This window comes from Rhineura floridana, chromosome 2, assembly GCF_030035675.1.
Source record: "Rhineura floridana isolate rRhiFlo1 chromosome 2, rRhiFlo1.hap2, whole genome shotgun sequence".
Lineage (NCBI taxonomy): Eukaryota > Metazoa > Chordata > Lepidosauria > Squamata > Rhineuridae > Rhineura > Rhineura floridana.
In genome coordinates this window covers 87,347,878-87,362,602 of record NC_084481.1, presented here as the reverse complement: position 1 = coordinate 87,362,602, position 14,725 = coordinate 87,347,878, and the positions used below count along the sequence as shown (strand labels likewise).

The window sequence follows — 14,725 nt, the reverse complement described above, 5'->3', positions numbered from 1 at the left end:
CAAAAAAGTCATTCTGCCAAATGTCATGTCACAGCAAAGTCTTGGGCATGTTGAATACGTAGCAAACATTCCATTATTAGGCAACAAATGGGTACTAGATTTTCAGGAGCTCTTTCATCTGATGGACAGGAAGATAAATGAATGCTACACAGTTGGTCAAGGCTGAGGGCTTCTGTATACTCCAGTTCCTCTTCTGACATATGATTTCAGGTGGCCACAGAGTTCACTCATTCGATTATCTCACATTCACCACTAGCAAAATACTGCTATTTTCCTTGAGCTGGAATCGTGGCAATAATTTACTCTTGGTCAGTGAGTTGGGCAGCCTATTGTAGCTAGTGTGCTTTCGTGGGCAGTGTTAAATGTAGACTGGGGAAATCGCTGGTCGCTCATGAAGCTCACTGGGTGATCTTTAACAATCACCATCTCTCTGCCTAACCTATATCACAGGGTTACTATGAAATGGAAATGAGATATGTTCTCCTAAACTTCTGGGAGAAGGGGTGGGATATGTTACTGTTCAATGATCATAATCATGATCATCCTCATGCATGATGTGTGTGTCCGCAAGATGGTTACAGCACTGTGGCTCCATCAGAATTCTCTGGTACTCAGTCATAAAAGTCACTAGGGGCCTTGGGCCAGTCACTCTCTCCCAGTGTAGCCTACCTCAAAGAGTTGTTGTGAAGACAAAATCACTGCAGACAATCATATACATTGTCCTGAGCTCATTGGAAGATTAGCAGGACAGGCATACATAAATTCTTCCACACATCTTCGCTCCAAATAGGGATTGATTATGGGAGTAGCATTAGTGTTCTCCACTTGATATATCAGTGATACTTCCATGCCTAGTCTTGCACTAAAGTGGTGGACTGAGAGCATGTGAAACTCCCACATAGATGCGGGAGGGGATATCACCCCTTGACAGGTGGGGGACACTATGTGAATTCACTATCTGAGTGCCTCTTTTTTGAAAATTAATCTCAATTCTGCGTAGACATGTCTAGGATTGCCCTGTAAATGAATGTCCAGCCCTTTTCAACATCCCCGGGTGGGGCTTCCCCTAGATATGGTAATAACAGAGGAAGCTAACCGAGGTAGCTATTGAAACACAGAGAACTTGGGAAGGTGAGGGGCAGATCCAAAAGGTCTTGCAGGGAGGAAGGGCCAGATAAGTGCATTGTTCCTATGTAGCTTCTTTTAGTATGGAATTCCAAATAGAACTGCAAGCGCAGTGCTGCAATTGTCTAGGGGGAGATGCATCATGCCTTACAACATCAACGTTTACTAGAAAGGAAGCAGTATTGCACATGACCTTTACACAAACAAACCCATCATGTATTACTTTGCCATTTTTGAAAATTGTTTTGTCACAAAGTCTCTGGTCAGTCCTAATTACCAAGCTCAGGCATCTCTCCACTTGCACTGATCTCAGACTACTCGCTGTGCTGAGGCTCTGATGCTGTTGAGCCCTTTCTGTGGCATTAATGGTCTAATTCCATCCATTTCCTTTTCCTCAGGGACTCATTCTGACAGTGAGCTGGAAGGAGTGACAAAACTGCTGCTGAACATTTCCATTCCTTCCCTCTCCTCTCTGCAGTTTTAACTCGCCACATGATGCTTGCTTTATCCTCTTTTAAAGTTACCTGTTGAGGCAGGTGTAATCCTTTGTTTCTCATCAGTATGGAAGCTATCTGATTTAAATGTTACAACCCCCTCCCTGTGGAGATAGTGACAATGCACTTATCCATGTTGCCACATAACTTTTAAAAGCCACTTGCCCTGTGTGCTGTCCCATGCACATACAGTGTCTGTCGGTATTTCCCTAGGTGCACCTGAACTGATATGTACCCAGTTCTGTGGATCAATGTACAGAGCAACAGGCTTTGTTTTGTTTTTTAACTGTTACCCCCCTACTGTGTGACATACCAACATGGACATGCATTTTTGGCAGCATCTACATGGGAGCATAACATTTGAAGTTGGTCCTCAGATAATATCAGTGCTAAGCAAATGCCCATATTCTTCAGTTCTACAGGAATAGAAAATAGGGATGGGGATTTTCTACTATATGAATAGACATCGATTATTCCAACCATCATTTTCTCCCTCGGGGTTTCCTCTTAGGAACTTTTATTAAGAATATAGTCAATCAATCAATCAGATTTTTATCATTTGTAGCCAATGGCCATTACAGTGTAACTTTCAAAAAAAACCTGAAACAAAAAACAAACAATTCTATCCAAGAGTACATTTTCAGAACTAAGTTATCAAAACTTAAAACTGTAAACATTCCCAAATCATTTTTTTTTAAAAAAAATCCCTTTGTCAATGGGAATGGGGAAGAAATTCATTTCACTTTGCATTTAAAGGTGAACCTACCCAATTTGCACTTTCCAAAACAATATGTGTTTTTGTACAATATGTGCACAGCCATCCTTCAAAATTCTCCAAATTTTGCAGTGTGGTTTTCCAGCCAAGTAATGTGTACAGAAATGAATATACTAGAATCTAGTGTGCATAAATATGCTTATATTTGTGAAAATGGTATATAAAATGCATAAAATTGTTTTGTAAAAATTTATTTTATTTATTTTATTTATTTAATTTAATTTATATACCGCCCTAAGCCCAAGGGCTCTCTGGGCGGTGTACATAGAATAAAGCAATCAGGAATATATAAATACAATAAAACAATAGAATCAAACCAACAAAGGTAAACAAAAATAATCAAACAGTAGCAAAATACAATACATATAATAATACGCATTAAAATGCCTGGGAATATAAAAAGGTTTTCACCTGGCGCCGAAAAGATAGCAGCGTCGGCGCCAGGCACACCTCATCGGGGAGACCATTCCATAGTTCGGGAGCCACAACCAAAAAGGCCCTATTTCTAGTCACCACCCTCCGAGCTTCTCGATGGGATGGTACTCGGAGGAGGGCCTTAGATGTTGAGCGCAGTGTACGGGTAGTTTCATATTGGGAGAGGCGCTCCACCAGGTATTGCGGTCCCATGCCGTGTAAGGCTTTATAGGTCAAAACCAGCACTTTGAATTTAGCCCGGAAACAAATAGGAAGCCAGTGCAGACGAGCCAGAACGGGTGTAATATGAGCAGACCTTCTTGTCCGCGTCAACAATCTGGCCGCTGCATTCTGGACTAACTGTAGTTTCCGAACTGTCTTCAAGGGCAGCCCAACGTAGAGCGCATTGCAGTAGTCCAATCTAGAAGTTACCAGAGCATGAACGACTGAATGTGTGTATTAGAAAAAATTGTATACAACGATGTGTATATTAGGAGAAATTCACTCTAAAATGCTGATGGTTCTCACACTGGTGTGGAAGTGTAGAGAACTGAATTTAAGACTGGAAAAATGAGAGCCTGAGAGAAACTGTTAAATTCACCCATCCCTACTTATCAGTCAACAACATACTGCTAGTGTACATAAAGCTATCTCTTAGGTAACAAACTTGTCTACATTGGCCAACAGAGATATAATTTTGAAACCATCTGGTTGGATTTTTTCAAAATTCTGAAATGAATAGAGAGATCTATCCCTAGGTGAGTTGTTTTAGGGCACAGCGTCTTCAATCTGGCCTGATCTGTATACCCAAAGATGGTCATTTGTTCGCCTGTTGAAGAATAAATTGGTTAGATATTCTGTGGGAACAGTTGGAAGTCTCAACCGAGTAAGCATGTGTCAGACAGAGGGAGAGGGAAAGTAAATTCTCACAGAATTAAGACTGTAACCAAATATTTTCTCTTACTGCAATGCTTACACTGATGTTGTGTCAGAACCAGTATTGAAATTGTCCTGCATCCATTTGATAAAATGGGAGGAGGGAGAGTAGCCTTTTTGTAGGAAGGAATAGTTATGCCATGTTTAGTGCTTAGATAAAAAGGAGGGATTGTCTAAGGTTGGTGAGAGGAAAGATGCTGCCTTAGATGTTCTTCAGCAGTTCTTCTCATACTGGGACATCTGTTTCCAGAAGGCAGTGCTAGCAAACTTCTATTCAACCCTGTAGCATTTGCACTTCAGTGTCCCCTAAGGTTCTGTCCTATCCCCTTTAATATGAAATGGAAATTAAAAATGAAATGGTTGAGGGAGGTCATTGTGGAATGTAAAGTATATAGATGACACCAAACCCTATTTCTTTGTTTCATCAAATCTAGGCGAGGCGGTGGAAGTGCTAAATGAAAGCTTGGTCATGGTAACAGACTGGATGAGGACTAACAAACTGAAGATCAATCTAGGTAGGATGGAGGTGTTTGCAGTGGGTGGTATATCTGTCTAGATGAGTGGCACTCAACTTATTCTGGAGGTTTTTAGACGTATATGTTTGGAATTTGGCACAGTAGCTCTTTCATCCACTTTATAGTGCACTATGTGTTTAAATTTCCTCCAACTGTAATAAAACATAAAAAGTTATTGCCATTCATTGACTTCCCCACTATGATTAACGTGAGATATCCAAAGCTTCATATTTTTAAAGCAAGGCTCTGCCTTGGATCCAAAGTGAAGCAGCTGTTGCCCAAAGCAGTCTGAGATGAAGCAGACTCTTATCCAAAGAACCAAAGGAAGTTCTGAAGGGGAAGATGGTGCATATCCTTACCAAACAATCACATTCAACCAAGTCTTCCCAAAATGTATGAACCAGCTGAGCAGAAAACTCCTGCTTCCCATCAATGAAATATTGGAGCTCTGAGCGTTGGGGAGAAAATGCAGCAGAAGAGCTTGGGTCCTTGGATCCCTGTGTCAAACAGCCGTACATTTACTGCAAAGAGAGAGAAAAATCATTTGGGGGGAAGGGGGTCTGGATTAGTCCTCAGATGTGATATATTCAAACAATTTCTTCAGTTTGATTAATTCTTTCCTTCTTATTTTCATTTCTGGTCTACATTTTCTGACTCTACATCACCTCCGCTTCTCTTTTTTATTCATTGTGCTCCCATAACCTTAAAATAGCACAGGTCAAAAGGAGGAGAACACATACAGCAATAATGCAGGCTTGGAAATACTTCTCAGGTTAACTTGTTCACTTGGAACATGAATGGTAAATTTAGTTTCAGCAATCCAATAATAAATATACCCCGGTATCTGGACTAGTGACGTACAAGAGATAGATTGGGGATAGGTGAAGCAGAACATCTCGAGTATTTTCTCATTCAATACTAGAAGCACAAAAACTTTTTAAGTTCCTGTAATGAAAAGCATTTGGGGAGATGCAGTTATAATGTTGGGAGTGACAGATATATAGCCTGTTTAAATACTTGCCCATGTGGTGGCACTGTTTGCTTGATGGAGAAGCAGGCCTTCACCTTTACCCTCCACTACACACATAACCTCACATGTATGAGGAATAGTTGCTCTGGGTAGAGCCCTCGGTGCACATCCACTTTGCACAATTCTTCCTCCTGGAAGAAAGTGGGAATGATTCTGCATATTAGAGTTTTGCACTTGCTGCCTCTATATGGAGCATCCACATCACATGTTATATTGCATATATGATAGAGGTTTTACAGCAGCTCCTCCACTGTGCAATGATCGTCACAGCCTGGGTAAATGTCTGAACCAGGACAAGTCCTATCATTAGCCAGAATGAGACAGCTGCCTTGGGTGGCAAATGCTGGGGATGGCAAAATGTTTAAGGACAGAGCTCTGTGTTCTGCTCAACCTACCCTAACCCCCTTGCAAAATGCAAATGGACTGCCTTCAATTCGATCCTGACTTATGGCGACCCTATTCAGAGATGGTTTACCATTGCCTTCCTCTGAGGCTGAGAGGCAGTGACTGGCCCAAGATCACCCAGTGAGCTTCATGGCTGTGTGGGGATTCGAACCCTGGTCTCCCAGGTCATAGTCCAACACCTTAACCACTACACCACACTGGCTTAGCTAGCCTGTTTTACTCAGAGGCAACATAGGACATTGTCCCATTGCCAGTGGTGAAGTAAGATTCAAATGCTGGTTCGGTTGGGTTTTGTATATGGAATGGGAGAGGACACCATCTTGTCCTCTGCCTCAGGACGTAAAATATCTTGAGCTGGCCCTGGTCTGTACTGAGCCAAATCATTTCCCATGGAAGATTCTGTTCTAGAGTCTGCCCATATCAAGCAGGAAATTACATATTAGTCCAGTGCAATTAGTAACATTTTAGGCCCAATTCAGTCATTTAAAATGTTGTTGTTATGTGCCTCCAAGTCGACTAAGACTTATGACGACCCTATGAATCAGCGACCTACAAGAGCGTCTGTCATGAACCACCCTGTTCAGATCTTGCAAGTTCAGGTCTGTGGCTTCCTTTATGGAATCAATCCATCTCTTCTTTGGCCTTTCTTTTTCTACTCCCTTCTGTCTTTCCCAGCATTATTATCTTTTCTAATGAATCATGTCTTCTCATTATGTGTTCAAAGTACGATAACCTCAGTTTCATCATTTTAGCTTCTAGTGATAGTTCTGGTTTAATTTGTTCTAACACCCAATTATTTGTCTTTGATAGCTGTGATAAACATTAAGTTCCTCCTCCCCCCCAAAAAGTCCAGCTTGGGAAAAGTCACCATATTGGAAAATGGTGGATTCATTTCTTTAAAAGTACCCATATATGTGATCAGGGCCGGCTCCAGGCATGCTGGGGCCCTTGGGCATCAGCTTGCCCTGGCCCCCCGGTGGGTGAGTGTGTGTGCCCCCTGCACCCCACATGGCCCTCCTACCTGTCTAGGCCCTCCTACCATTGCCCTTAATGAAGATGGCGGCTGCGGTTTCCCTAAGGGGAATGAAGCCGCCGCCGCCATCTTTGTTGATGGCACACATGCGTGCTACGCATGCACATCTCTGCCATCAACTAAGATGGCGGCAGCTGCTTCAGTACCTTAGGGAAGCTGCGGCTGCCATCTTCATTAAAGGCAATGCTAAAAACCTGGCTGACAGGTAAGTAGGGTGTGTGGGGGTACGGATCACGGAAGGGGAGCGGAGGGCCCCTCAGGGACCCCTATAGCTCCGGGGCCCTCGGGCCAGTGCCCAACCTGGCCGCCCTTTAGAAACGGCTCTGCATGTGATAATAGGACACATATGAAATTAATAAACCAAATAGAACATGCTTGGATTCAAAATGATCAGAGAACAATTCTGGATAGAATTTTAGTACCTAGGACTGAGGTGGGAGAATTTCCAAATGTTTATTATGGCTATCAGAGGAACGTACTCTGTAGTTTTCAGCTTTTTTATGCTTGTCTGGGACAAATGCTAATATTGTTCATAGGTATTAACTTATATAACTGTTCGGTATAAATGTTTCACAAGCATGTGTACACATATTGCAATTTTCACTTAGCTATGAAGCTCATTGGGTAGCCTTCAGCAAATCACTTTTTTGAGGCACCACTAACTTGGCAGGATTATTATGGAGCAAAACCAAAAACTTTGAGCTTCTTAGAGAAAGAGAAAGCTCCAAATATGGCAAATGAATGAATGAATATCAGAAAACCAGTGAATGTTGATATGTTCTGACAGGAGACTAGCAAGAAATGTCAGAAAATTCTGGCATTTTCCTGGTAGGGCTTCAAGGTGAATCAAATGTCTTAGAGAAAGTGAGATGAGGAGGGAAGAGAGGAGGTGAAACTTAAGGGCTTGAAGTGAGCTAAATAATCTGATGATGAGAGCATTCTGAGCTTGATAATGTGACAGACTCATCAGTGGTCTCTGGATATAAGAGAAACTGGTGCTCTGAAGACACTTGGGTCCATAGATTTGGAAGGGAGTGGCCAGTTAAAGTTAAAATCCCTATAACAATAGTAAAGACATCACAAAAGCATTAGAAGAGTCTAAACTTTGACTTGGAAGGGGCCTCATTTTTCCAGCATCTTTTGGAAAGACATCTCTAAAACCGGAACATGATTTCTTCCAAAATCCAGAGAATTTAGACCATGAAAGAAATACCCATCATTTAAAGCAAAAGCAACTCTTGCACTTTCAATTCTACTAAATACCAGGGAGCAAAAGGCATATAAACTCTGAAATGTTAAAAGTCAGGATTTTAAAATCAATGGGGTATTTAGAATCCAGTTCAATGCATACAAAAGCAAGGGGACGTGACTGCTGGCTTTAGAATAAAAGAGTGCAAGAGAGGGGACACAGCTTAGGCACCTAATTAAAAGCAGACCAGCAAAAGGGGAGTTAAAATAATGTAGCTGATTGGCTCCTGTAGTTATGGAGGAAGACTCTGTGTCGGTGAAAAGATAAAATTCAGGCAGAAAGGTGGCAGGTAATCTTCTAGGAATATTGTAGAAATCTTTTTTTTAAAAAACCAAACAAACAAAATGGGGATTTAATGTTGGTGACAGTTAAACAGGAATCAGACCAGCTCTGGAATGTAAATGGAGAAAAAAAGAAAGAAAGAAAAAGGAGGAGGTGCAAAATAAATGGCTTAACACATAGGATTGCCAGGCTCAGGGCCTGAGTGATCCTGTATCTTTAGGAGAAGAGAAAGTCAGCCAAGTGCAGGTGTTCTTATAACACTGTAATGGGAAAAACCACAAGGTGGAATTCTCCCTTCCCCCTGCACAACTTTTAAAGATACAAAAGACCTCTAGGAGGCTGGGCCTGGCAACCAAGAGGCCTTCTGTATCTTTAAAAGTTGTGCAGGGGGAAGGGAGAATTCCACCTTGTGGTTTTTCCCATTACAGAGTTGCAAGAACACCTGCACTTGGCTGACTTTCTCTTCTCCTAAAGATACAGGATCAATCTCAGGCCAAGAACCTGGCAACCCTACTTAACAACCAGGCTCTAAACACAGTTACTCAGAAGTAAAGCCCCTAAATACCATTGAATGCCACTGAATGCAATGGGAATTTTACTTCTTAATAAGTATTCTTTGGGTTATATCCTTCATGATTCATGCTACGGGCACTTCAGCTGATAGAGGTGCCTGAACTGAATTTGCATGTCCACTGATCACAACAGAAGCAGATCACTGTCACAGTGCAATGTCTCTCTCTCTCTGTATGTGTGTACAATAGGGATGTGTTAGAATTCTGTTGAATATTTATTTATTATTTATTTATTATTTGATTTATATCCCACCCTTCCTCCCAGCAGGAGCCCAGGGCGGCAAACAGAAGCTCTAAAAACACTTTAAAACATCATAAAAACAGACTTTAAAATACATTAAAACAAAACAATGTTAAAAACATTTTTTAAAAAAGCTTTAAAAACATCTTTAAAAAGGGGTTAAAAACATTATTAAAAACATATTAAACAATTCTGACACAGATGCAGAGTGGGATAGGTCTCATATTAAAAGGCTTGTTGAAAGAGGAAAGTCTTCAAAAGGCGCTGAAAAAATAGTAGAGATGGAGCCTGTCTAATATTCAAGGGGAGGGAATTCCACAGGGTAGGTGCCGCCACACTAAAGGTCCATTTCCTATGTTGTGCAGAACGAACCTCCTGATAAGATGGTATCTGCAGGAGGCCCTCACCTGCAGAGCGCAGTGATTGGCTGGGTATATAAGGAGTAAGACGGTCTTTCAGGTATCCTGGTCCCAAGCTGTATAGGGCTTTGTACACCAAAAGTAGAAACTTGAACTTTGCCTGGTAGGAAATTGGCAGCCAGTGCAATTATTTCAGCAGCGGGGTGACATGTTGGCGATACCCTGCTCCAGTGAGCAGTCTCGCTGCCACATTTTGCACCAGCTGCAGCTTCTGGACCAACCTGAAGGGCAGCCCCACATAGAACGCATTACAGTAATCCAGCCTGGAGGTTACCAGTGCATGGATTTGGTACAAAATTTTCCATTAATTTGCTTATTCACTATCATTGCTGATCAGATTTTTATGAACTGATTTTCCACAGCTATTTTTGGAAATGGATTCTTTTAAAAAAATCTGTGTCTAAAACATTGATATTAATATTTATATTTTCTAGATATTTCTTTTAATTTATTGACATTTCCTTAAAATTATTGATATTTCATTTTAAAATATAAATATTAATATCAATATTTTTCCAAGGGAAAAAAATGGATCAGTAAATGCTGCAGCTAGCAGACAAGGAACCTGTTACGTTGATGGAATGCTTTAGAACCAGCACTGGCCAATGGATCCCATCCCAATTGTACAGATATAAACTGGAGCCTAGGAGTTTTAATTTCAGTTCATGTTTAAAGGTAAATTTCCTAAGCAATACGTGAACCAACACATAGCTGTCCTTTGAAATTCACACTTCTCCGAATTTTGCAGTGCAGTTCTTCAGCCAGGTAATCTGTACAAAAATGCATATACTGGGGTAAAGTGGGCATAAATGAAAGACTGTCTCCTTCCAAAAAGACTCTCTCAGGTGTTAAGACCAGCAGAGGAAGGCCTTTTGGTTGTTCTGCTATCCTTGCAAGCTTGGGTGGATGGCCTGGGAGAGGGCATTCACTGTGGTGGCCCTTAAGTTGTGGAACTCCCTCCCCACTGAGGTGCATCTGGGAACTTCATTGTACAGTTTTAGGCAAATGCTGGGTGAAAAGCAGGTAATAAATGTTAATCATCATCATCATGCATATACTGTATTAATGAAAATAGGATATAAAACACATTATATCAGGGAAAACTGCTCTGCAAAAATGTGTGTTTTAGGCAAATATTAAGGCAAATTTGTTGGTAAATACATGCTGACACTGAGACAGGGAACCAACTCTCTACCTCTTTTGTCAGGGAAACTTACATTCTTACATTTTTCACTTTTGATAATGGAAGTCCAAATATTCTCAACAGAACTGTTATAATGAGGTGAGAGCACCAAAGTCTGTCCAGTATGACATTTTGACAGCTGTGTATTGCCTAGAGCCATCATCTATCCATCAGCATTCCCTACCTGTTGGTGAGCATCTGGTAGGGAGAGCACATGGCTATAATACCAGCACTACTTCCAAGTCTCCTTCGAAGGCCCTCTCCTGTCTCATTTGACCAAAAGAGTATTGTCACATCTGATGGCAATGAAAAGAAATCAAAATGTATAATATGCTGCTGTGTACTAGGTTTGATTTCATTAACATTTGACAGTTGCGCAGGACAGATTCACAAAGTTTTCATATTGTACAACGTATCTCCAGAACATCAGACTGCAACTCAAATATGGGAAGGGCTTTTTTGTTTGTTTTTTGCACTGAATGGAAAGCATGCTGGGGATTAGACTTAGTGGGTCCAAAGGATCAGGCCCAGCTGGCCTTCTAAATGCAAAAAGCTTTACAGAATAGCATCTTTAGCTAGTGGATAAAGTGAGAAACTGGATTCTCCACAAGCTGATATAACTAGGAGTCAAAAATAGGTAGGATTCCCCCCACCCCAGATAGCACACACAGAAGTGACAGAGCACCAGCCGTAGGTCAGTTTCAGGGTAGATCAAAAGGGCCAACATCCAAAGGCAAGCAGATGAATGGGAAGGAGAAATGGAAGTCAAGGCGGAATCAAGGCTGAGGAAGAGACATGATGTTATAAAGCAGGGGTGGGGAACATTTTTCAACCTGGCAGCCACACTTTTCTGGACAATCTACTGGGGGCCATCTGCCAGTGGTGGGCAGGGCTAGAGGCAAAGGGGCAATGGATGTGAGTCTTACCTTTAAAGAGCAGGTAAGCATCCCTCTCTATATCCTCCATCCAGGCATGCAAGAAGCATTATCAGAATTCAAGGTCACATTCCAGTCAGGCAAAAACACTCTAGGAGGGTGCAAATCAGAGCTGGTTAGGAGCATGGACTAGAGAATGGATGGGGTTTGGGAGGGTGTGAGGAGAGTTCCAAGGGCCAGATGAAGAGGCCTGCAGGACCTAAAGAGCCCGAGGTGTCTTGTCTGTGTTCTAAAGAATGACCAGGATGCAGAGAGGACCGAGGAAAGCGATAAGAAGGCCAGACCAGATTTTGAGAGATGCTCAGTATGTGATGAAAAAACACTGAGCGCATAAGTCAGCCCTAGTGTTTCAAATGCTAAAAGCAAGGCTTGGGTCACGCAGAACAGGGATGTCAATCTTCCAAGACTTAATTTAAAAAACAATCAGAAATGAATGCCACATTGTCAGGCTAATTTTTGTGTTCAGGAGAAAGAAGTAGGGCCTTAGCACAGAGCAGGGACAAGGAGGCCTTTTCAGTCCAAGGGCCACACTCTCTTCTGGTCAATCCTCCAAGGGCCACATGCTAGCAGTGGGCGGGGCCAGAGGCTAAAGCGCGTGTAGCAATGAATCTAAATTATACTTTTGTACAGTAGGCTACACACTTACACACCCCTCTCTATCCTCCATCCCTCAAACAAGAGGCATTATCAGAGTTAAAGGAAACATTCCAGCCAGGCAAAAAATGTTGGGGTGCAAAGCAAGGCAAGTGTCATGCCCCCGTCAGAGGACTCATCTGAGGAGGAAGAGGAATGGGAGACCACAGACCCAGGAGAGGGGCCAAGCAAGGCGACAGCTCAGGATCCTTCGCCAGACCAGGGGCAAGCCCCTGAGGGAGCCCCCCTGTCAGAGTCAGGAAGTGACCAGGAGGCTGTCCCTTCCCCAGCAGACAGAATATGCCAACAGGTGTTACAGCAACAAAGGCAATCAGCTTGATTAAGGAGCAGGAAAGCGCAGAACACAGGCTGATTGTAAGCACCTGGTCTCAAACACGGAGCATAAAAGTCTGGAAGGAAAGGAAGACTTCTTGCTAGAGTCAATGTCAAGCCTTGTTGTAGACATTGCTCTAGCTTCCCTGTTGACCGGTGCCTTGGCCCTGCCCTGCCTGATTGGATCTCTTGGTTTCTGGACCTTTGGACCACCTTAAGGACTTGACTTCCCTGCATCCTCCTTCAGCGCTTCCCACATGGTAAACATGCTGGCTGGCCATTTCCTAACCACATCATTTTGTACACAATGACAGTCTGAGCAGGGGCACTTGAATACACAAGCACCACTGTTTAAATTCTTCTGAGCAGAACTGAGGCAGGCACACCCTGCAGTGTGCCTCCTGCTACCCTTTCCCTTTTCCCCAAGGAGCAAAGAACTTTCCTTGGATGCTAGGCAGAGAAATCCCTTGGGGATGAGAGGCCCACTTGGCCTCTTCCTTTCCTTATATGATTATAAAGCAGTGCTGGCAATTTCCCCACCACCACCAGGGATCAGCTCAATCCTCATGGTCCCCTGCAGAGCTACTATCACTTTGCTGGCAGGGCCTTTCCATCACAAAGAGCTGGGGGAAGCAGGAGAGGCCCCAGTGGGCCTCTCCCATCTGCAATAGAACCACATCTGCTAGCTGCTACCATACCCACTACTATTACTACTGCCACTTAGGAATAGGTGAATCTGTCAGTTCCAGCTTCTCACGGTTTCTCATTTTTCCAGTTGTAAGCTCACTTTTCCACATTTCCACATCACTGCATGTGCATGTGTGTGTAATATATATTGTATGTATATAGGTCCTCTTGAAAATTCATCAGCATTTTAGTGTGATTTTCTCCTAATGTACATGTTCGTATGCAATTTTCCCTAATATATACATTTTGGCCAAGCAATTTCCCCTAATATATTTTACTCTATTATTATGCACACAATAGCCTAGTATATGCATTTTTGTACTTGGCTGGACAACTGTATTGCAAATTTGGAGAAGTGTGAATTTTGAAGGTTGGCTGTGTTTTGGTTCATGTATTGTCTCAGAAAATGCAAATTAGATACGTTTACCTTTAAATGTGAACTAAATCAAATTTTTCTCCCCCCCCCCCGTCACTACCTTTACTGGCCACTAAGGTGAGTTTTCTACCCCTTGGGATTGGATGCCAATTAGTCTACAGACACAGGAGTCAGGCCCTTCAAAGCATTCTTTAGCATGTTAATTAAAAAAGAAATTCTTGATGGGTTTTGAGTATTCCTTTTTGGGGAGAGCATAAGCTACCCACCAAGCTCAGCTTCTAGTGCAAAACCTGCATATTGTCGCATCAGTTACAAAGGATACATAAACGGGCCATTCTGCCCCTGATCACCACCTGTATGTGGTGAAGAAAAACTGGTACCTACAATTCTCCATAACCAGCATAAACCCATGTATATGCTATGCCCAGCTATGGCATTCACAAAATGTCTCATAAGAACCAGCTCTTAGTTTACAAGAAAATTTGCCAAAATTTTTCCTACCCTCTTTGGTCCGTGCTAGAGAAAGCTGCAGGAATTCAGCTTGTTTCTTTGGGCTTCTTTGGTGAAAAATGTTCTGCAATATTGGGCTGGATGAGGCAGTCTCTCCTGGTGCCCAAGCTCATCTCAGCTCCTGTTAATCAGTAATTAATGTGTTTTGCTTGTGTACACATGTGGAAAGAATTGGACTTTTAATTACAGCCTCTGTCTAAAGCAACCAGTTGCTGGCTTCTGCCATTTATTGCTGCTGATTCAGATGGAAGAAAAACAGCAATTGTCTGACAACTGATTCATAAAATCAAGTGCACACATCTCGTATGTCTTACATTGCTTTAGGTGTGCAGCACAGAAATGCAAACCATTTTCATTGTATTACCCTTACCACAGTTCTTTTACAGCTATTAAAATGTTTAGAATGTTAAAATGTGGGGCAGCCAAAAGCTCTGCTCATGGCTGGAGTTCGATTCCAACGGAAGGAGGAAGTCGAATCTCCGATAAAAGGGGTCGAGGTCCACTCAGCCTTCCATCCATCCGTGGTCGGTAAAATGAGTACCCGGCATACACTGGGGGGTAAAGAAAGGCCGGGGGAG

At 42.4% G+C, this 14,725-nt stretch overlaps 1 long non-coding RNA gene across 2 annotated transcripts; it reads right to left on the bottom strand.

Annotated features, from left to right (window-relative positions):
- Positions 1-2,303: 2,303 nt before the first annotated feature.
- Positions 2,304-14,252, bottom strand: LOC133378191 (uncharacterized). Of its 2 annotated transcripts, XR_009760908.1 has the most exons (4): positions 14,139-14,252; positions 11,600-11,699; positions 10,858-10,969; positions 2,304-4,780 (listed from the first exon to the last, which is right to left on the bottom strand). It is a non-coding gene; the product is annotated as an uncharacterized LOC133378191 (long non-coding RNA). The 2 variants fall into 2 exon arrangements; XR_009760907.1 differs by lacking the exon at positions 11,600-11,699.
- Positions 14,253-14,725: the final 473 nt, after the last annotated feature.